This window comes from Lolium perenne, chromosome 4 (genome assembly GCF_019359855.2).
Source record: "Lolium perenne isolate Kyuss_39 chromosome 4, Kyuss_2.0, whole genome shotgun sequence".
Lineage (NCBI taxonomy): Eukaryota > Viridiplantae > Streptophyta > Magnoliopsida > Poales > Poaceae > Lolium > Lolium perenne.
The window spans coordinates 136,568,907-136,575,432 of record NC_067247.2 but is presented as its reverse complement, the minus strand read 5'-3'; the positions used below and the strand labels follow the sequence as shown (position 1 = coordinate 136,575,432).

Here is a 6,526-nt window from a genome sequence, read left to right as displayed (position 1 = left end):
TAATGAATTATGTTTTGGTTTATCCACCCCCATCGGTTTGTGTAGATTTAGGTCCAAATGCTCATGGGTATGCATCATTGTCTTTTCAACGGATTCCAGCAGCTGTATTTTATTTCAGTTTGTGTAGAGTTCCATCTGTTTTAAGCATTGACAAAAGCTGAATTTTATTTTAGCTGAGGCTCGTATGCCCTGATTTACCCCTAGAAGGTTGGCATTGTGACTATAGATGGTATACAATCGTCTAAGCTCAGGCACTGTGCCAACGCAAATTACTGGAAGCGTCGTCCTAGGTAGATGCAGTCACAATTGGCTGCAGTGGGTAGACAAAAAGAAATCGATGTGAGCAAGGTAAATTTCACCCGTGTTTGTGCATGTCTTGACTTTACTTTGACCATGTTGACACGTTTTCCAACTTATCTGCATGTTGTCCTTGATAAGCAATAATTAGGTGACTCCAAATATATCTGCCTGGCAAGACCAAATAAGCTTGATGAATTGTCCTCAAGGTAAATTTCTGTTCTTATTTGTGGACCTCTTGACCAGTCATGGTATACCAATGACCACTGTCTTCTAAAGCAGCTTGAAGATTCAGAATGTTAATAAGCATGCACGTTGTAGAGCCCTTTTTGTACCGGTTGTATGCCCCTAACTGTACTGTATCCGAATGCTCATGGCACTGTCTTCCTTTTCCTTTTCCGAGCTAACTGTACTCTATTTAAGTATTGATAGGAGGTACCCATGAGTTGTATTGTCCAAATGCTAATGGCACTGTCTCGCTTTTGCCTTTCCAAGCTAACTGCACTTTATTTAAGTATCGACAGGAGGTACTGAATTATATGAAGCACCTTCACATTATTTCCAGTTCAAGCGTTTTGTTCTCAACTATTGCTTTTTGATTTGTGCATACAAGATGTTTGTATGTCCGTGAAGAATTAGAGTGATACATGTTCTAGGCTGTGTTTTAGTTGCAGAGTATGCATAGTTTCTTCAACCAGCCATTTTCTCTATCAGTTGCTTTTCAATTTTTATCTGGAAGCCAAGGTATATGTACAAGAAGGCAGCATACTAACAATTTTATAATTAGGTTGTGCATGTCCGTAGTGTGTTGCTAATTTAAGTCAGTTCTCTCGGTGCTTTCTAAAATATGTGGTTCTAATTTAAGTCAGTTCTCTCGGTGCTTTCTAAAATATGTGGTTCTTGGTTAAAATATTTCCCTATTCCCCTATCCAACACCAACTGTGCTTTAGTTACTGGATTACAACTGCTAGGATGATAAGCTTAGGATTAGTAGTGGTGGCACTTGCCACTGAACTAAAATAGTAGCTATTGATTTCTAAAATTTTGCATTGAATGTACATTTTGTTTGCGGGATTAGCAGGGCATCTATTGCTGGTGTGAGTGGTATGATCTTGTTATCCGCCAACTATTGCTTGGAGTATGGCCTATGTTTCTATGTGCGTGTGTTTCACATAGGATGGTAGCCTAATTGGAAAAGAATCATTCGTGTTCTTAATTTTCTTGTTTCTGTTGTTGGTGTGTTCTGAGCTAAGATATAAATGCAATTAGGCAAGTTGCTTTCATCATATCTTGAAATGTTCTAATTAATGATCTGAAGATAAGAAAAGCCAATTATAGTTAATTATGATTATTTGTTGCGGGCCAAATGTAGACTACAAATGATCATTCATGGGATGGATCATTTTAGCTCTATGTTCCCCACAGTTTTCATGAACAAAAATTCCATGTTTATACAGTAGCCCAAGCGCTTTGTTAAAACTTGACAATCATCTGTCCGGTCCTCAAACCGAAATAGACATGTTTTGTGATCTTTCAGTTTAGGTTTTATATCCTCTGTTCCACGGTAGTTGCTACCTTGGTATTACTACCCGAACCACATGCTTTTGTAAACTATAACCAAATTTTTTTGTTGCGTGTTACGTAATCCTACAAGGAATGGAGTGGTTTGCTCCTGCCCTTCACTTTGGTTCAGATTGCCGAAAAGCATATTTACTTAACATGTATGTACTTGCCGAAAACATATATTTACTTGCCGTAATACCTATGCTTTCGAGGTGCAGAAAGCCATGTAACTTTTGGGAACCCTATGATGGCATTCAAATAAAGAGGTATGACAATGTCAAGTAATATTTTTTCCCCATCCTTATAACTTTCTGAAGATTCATAGATAGTTACATAGCTCATATTCTTTGTTGATTTAGAAACCTGCTATTTTTCATGATCATTCGATCAGGTCCACGGTGTTTGTGCAAATGTGTGCCATTATATGCTTAAATGTAAAACACCTTCTCCATGCAAAACCTCTTGCAAAATGTCCCTTTGTTCCATTCTTGCCACTTCTATTTTTAGTGAAATAAGACTATGCTATTTTTTCGAAAGAGTATATTTTAATTTGGTTCTCTTGGGTTCAGCCTCTCAAGCTCGGTCTAGAATATTTATCAAAGAAGAGTTAGAAGAGGGGCGAGAGGAGATGGCATGTGCAACCAGAGCTTCACTGCTGCTCTGCGATAAAGGTGCACAAATTGATGTTGGTATTTAGATTGCGGTAATCTAGCTGCGATTTTTGTAGCAAAATTCTTTTTGTTGATGAAGCCAATGAAAATATTGGCGACACCTTTCAGTTAAATACAAACTTTTTTTTGTTATTGGAACCTTTCCACTGAGTATTTGATAAAATATTTTTATTGTGTTTCTTGCAACTTTTTTCTATGACTACTTAATGGTAACTATTATATTGGGCAACCGTCATTTGATGTGTTTCAGGCATGTTTTCCAAAATAAGAATACATGGCATTTAATTTTGCTTTGTTCTGTTGGTACATGCAGCTTGAGCACAGGCATATGGCTACACTTGTGGACTGGTTGCTACAATTCAAATACTTAGGCTTCTTAGGCCTTCCCTTTACATAAGGTCCTATATCTGGTGAGCATACACTATCTACTTCTTTAGGTTCTGGTTGATGTTTCTCCATATATTAGATGGTTGTGTTTTTCCCTTCTAAAAATAGACAATGCCTTTAGTTTAGCTGACTGGAATATGTAGTAGGTACCAGACCGAAAGGTGTTGTGAGGCTTTGTAGATGGTTTAGACTTCCACATTGGAATAAATGCAGAGCATGATCACACGAGGGCTTTCTCCTGCCCTCGTGCTCCCTGTCATGCATTCTAAATCGCCTTGTTCAGGCCCGCCCAAACTTTCTTGTGTAGCTCCGCTGCTGCTTAGTGGGGGTCCAGAGGGCAGAAGAAAAATATGCACAAAGAACTCTAACCAAAACAAACAAGTGAATTAAACTTGTGTAATGGATTAAGCTGTGTATCCGTGTTTTCACTTCGGATAGAAGATAACACCTTCAGAAATCACCCCAGGTACTATAGATTTGTAAAGTGATAGAAGCTTATGCGCGTTGCTACAGTTTGTTGGATGGGAACCACGACCTCTATGTTAGTATTGTTGTTACAGAAGATAGAACATACTCCTGTGTCCATAAAATGATGTCTGACAGTTTGTCTAAATTCGAATGTACTGGACACTCTTTAATACATAAATACATCTAAATTTAGATGAAGTTCCCGACATTCTTTTATGGACTGAGGGAGTATAAGATTCTCACAGTGGTTAGTACTAATCTAGCCGGGGCAAATGCTGGCCAGCGTGCCAGTGGCTAGACCTTGCCTAGGCTCCTTGAGTGGCTGGTCCATCAATGTGTACATGCGAGATTACCATATGTGTAATCTCTGTGTGAAAATTTTATTGTTAATCATCACCGGTTATTAAATTCTACTGAGTAGCTGGTCCATCAATGGGTACAAAGTAGATTACCACCTCTACTCCGAGTTCCTCCCAAACTAGCAGTAGCATGTGAAAGCGTATTAAATTCTATTGCAATATTGGCTTCCTCTTATTCATGTTACTACTATGTGAACATGGAAGTGTTTACACTGATGGACGTTCATTGTGTTTTTGTTCTTAGTTTACCTGGAGCAGCACTAGCGAAGCATCTATTTTTCTTTTCACTTCTCAATTTCTTGTGAATAACTTTCCTAGAAACAAATATTTCTTTTTTTGACTGTATTCCTTGATTTTATTATGATGGTGTGCCAAATGAATCAGAACATCATATAGCATATCCTTTGTGGAGGTCATATATTATATTGAATGTTGCAAGTTTGTGTCTCTGGTTGTTCTATGCCCCTTTTATTAGTTCATGTCTAGCTTACTGAAGTTTTGATCAGAAGAGGAATGAATCATAGAGTTGTTGAGCATCTTTTTTTCATTGCTCAAGTTCTTGAATAACTTTCCTACAAACAATTATTTGTTTTGGACTGTTGTCTTTGATTTTATTATGATGGTTTATCAAATGAATCAGAACATAAAATGCATATAACATATCTTAGGTGGTAATGTATAGTTTTGAATGCCGCAAATGTTCTTGTGGAGTTTCTTTACCCCTTTTATTTGTTCAAGTCTGTAGCTTACTGAAATTATGGATACAAAGTGCTTGTCAAATTGCTTGCAAGGATAGCAAGGATTTTCCAGGCTGCTATTTTTCATAGTACTAGAGCCTTTTTCGATCTTCTAGAATGTTACTTCTTATTCCTTTTGTCTATGTTGCCTTTGATGTGTTGATATTATACCGAATGTAACATACTTGCAGTTTTAGTATACAGCTACACTTCATCAATGTTAGATCGACTTTTTTTTTATTGTCTCTCTAATGCTTATGGTTTTTGAACTACTACATCCGTCCTACCAAAAATGTCTCAACTTTGTCAAAATTTGGATGTATAATTGTGTTTAAACATAAAGGAATGACAAGAAGCTGTATATTTTCCTTGGTTGTAATCATTATTCTACATGCAGCAGAATGCCACCGCTACCCAGGGCCACGCGAGGCATTGAGCACAACAATGATGGGTCATCAATGTGTTATATCCTAGATCCTCCTCTTTCATTTGTTAAACTGGCTCATGGTGTTGATAGCCTCCTTAACTTGCAGAAATGACATAATTCGAAATTAATAAGGATTGTTTACTTCCTTGTACATCTATGATTGATTGAGTGAAATATAAAACACTTGTTTTTCTTTGTCTCTGGCCATATGTATAATTTTTAAAGAACTAATTTCTACTACTTGCATTAGAAATATTAAAACGTTTGTTTTTCTTTGTCTCTCGCCATATTCTTCCTACAAGAAGTACGATGTTTGATGGCATATACGTTCATCAAATCTTCTGGTTAGGTCTTGAGATCTTACCACGTGGAGCATGTTCATGTGAGGCCCATTACTTTTCTGGACAATCCATTTGAACTTGTCTTCTATCTGCACACTATCGCCTCCTGACTTGATGGATTTAGGAGGGATTCCATGAGCACTGATGGTTTTCAGGTCGTGTTGATGTGGTTAAATTTACCTGGGACATGCGTCCCTTCATGATTTTTTGATTTGTACATTTTGTGAATTTTTTAACTTTGAATGAATCCCTCTATAAGGCAATGCTGTTATGGCATGTAGTCAGCTTCATAGCTTTAGGAGCTTTGTATGATTTATCTTTCTTAAGAGTTAATAACAGGTTAAGAAAAATAGAATCAATATTTTTTGGTGAGTTCTTTAGCTTAATTGATTTGTACTAATTATAATTTCAGTACCAAATCTATGGCGTATTCTCATATGCTATTCCGAGTCCTCTATAATGTCTATAATTGACATTGCATATGATCTTGACATTTCATATAATCTATAGAATGCAGGTCTCAAGCATGGCTTAAAATCACAACCTTTTGGCACCCTCCTATTGTTGGCTGGACAAAAACAAATGGTGATGGGGCTTTCAGTTCTGGGCCCGGGGAAGCGGCCTATGGATCCATTGCTTGTGATCACCAGGGCCGATTCTACCCAAACGCAGCTAATGCCCTCTCTATGGAGGCTCATGCTATTCGAGGTGTGATTCTGGCCAGGGATAAGAAGTTTCAGAAAGTGATTATTGAAACTGATTCTCTGATGCTGTCAAAGCTGCTGAACAATGGTAACTTTAAGCGTTCAGAAATTGCACCTATTCTCTATGATGTAGTGGAGCTTAGCAACGGTTTTTCTTGGTTCCCTATTGTTTTTATTTGAAGAGCATGCAATGTCGCCGCACATGTCTGTGCTCACTGTTACTGAAAGGAGAAGGTACATTTGGACTGAATATAGACCTGATTTTATCTGTAATTGCCTTTCTGTTGATTGCAACTCTATTGCTATGGAATGAAAAGCTCCTTAATCGCAATTTTTTCGTGTATATCTGATGTTCTTTTCACACACATGCCATCAGCATATGCTTTGCTGGTTCTATAGCATATGCACGGGACGGAGTAGACTATCAGTCTAACTGCTTTCCTTAGTACCAATGTATGGGTAGCTAACGGAGGACTTCGCATGTGTCTCGCCGTTTAAAGCCAGTAATCTCAGTCATATATGACAACATTGATAAATTTAAGGTTATAAATGTCTTGCGTTTTCATTTGCGC

The 6,526-nt window shown here is 37.6% G+C and overlaps 1 long non-coding RNA gene across 1 annotated transcript; it reads left to right on the top strand.

Annotated features, from left to right (window-relative positions):
* The first annotated feature begins 2,427 nt into the window (after window positions 1–2,427).
* LOC127348647 (uncharacterized) lies at window positions 2,428–6,227 on the top strand. The gene is made up of 3 exons (XR_007879861.2): window positions 2,428–2,531; window positions 2,845–2,941; window positions 5,761–6,227. It is a non-coding gene; the product is annotated as an uncharacterized lncRNA (long non-coding RNA).
* The last annotated feature ends 299 nt before the right edge of the window (window positions 6,228–6,526 follow it).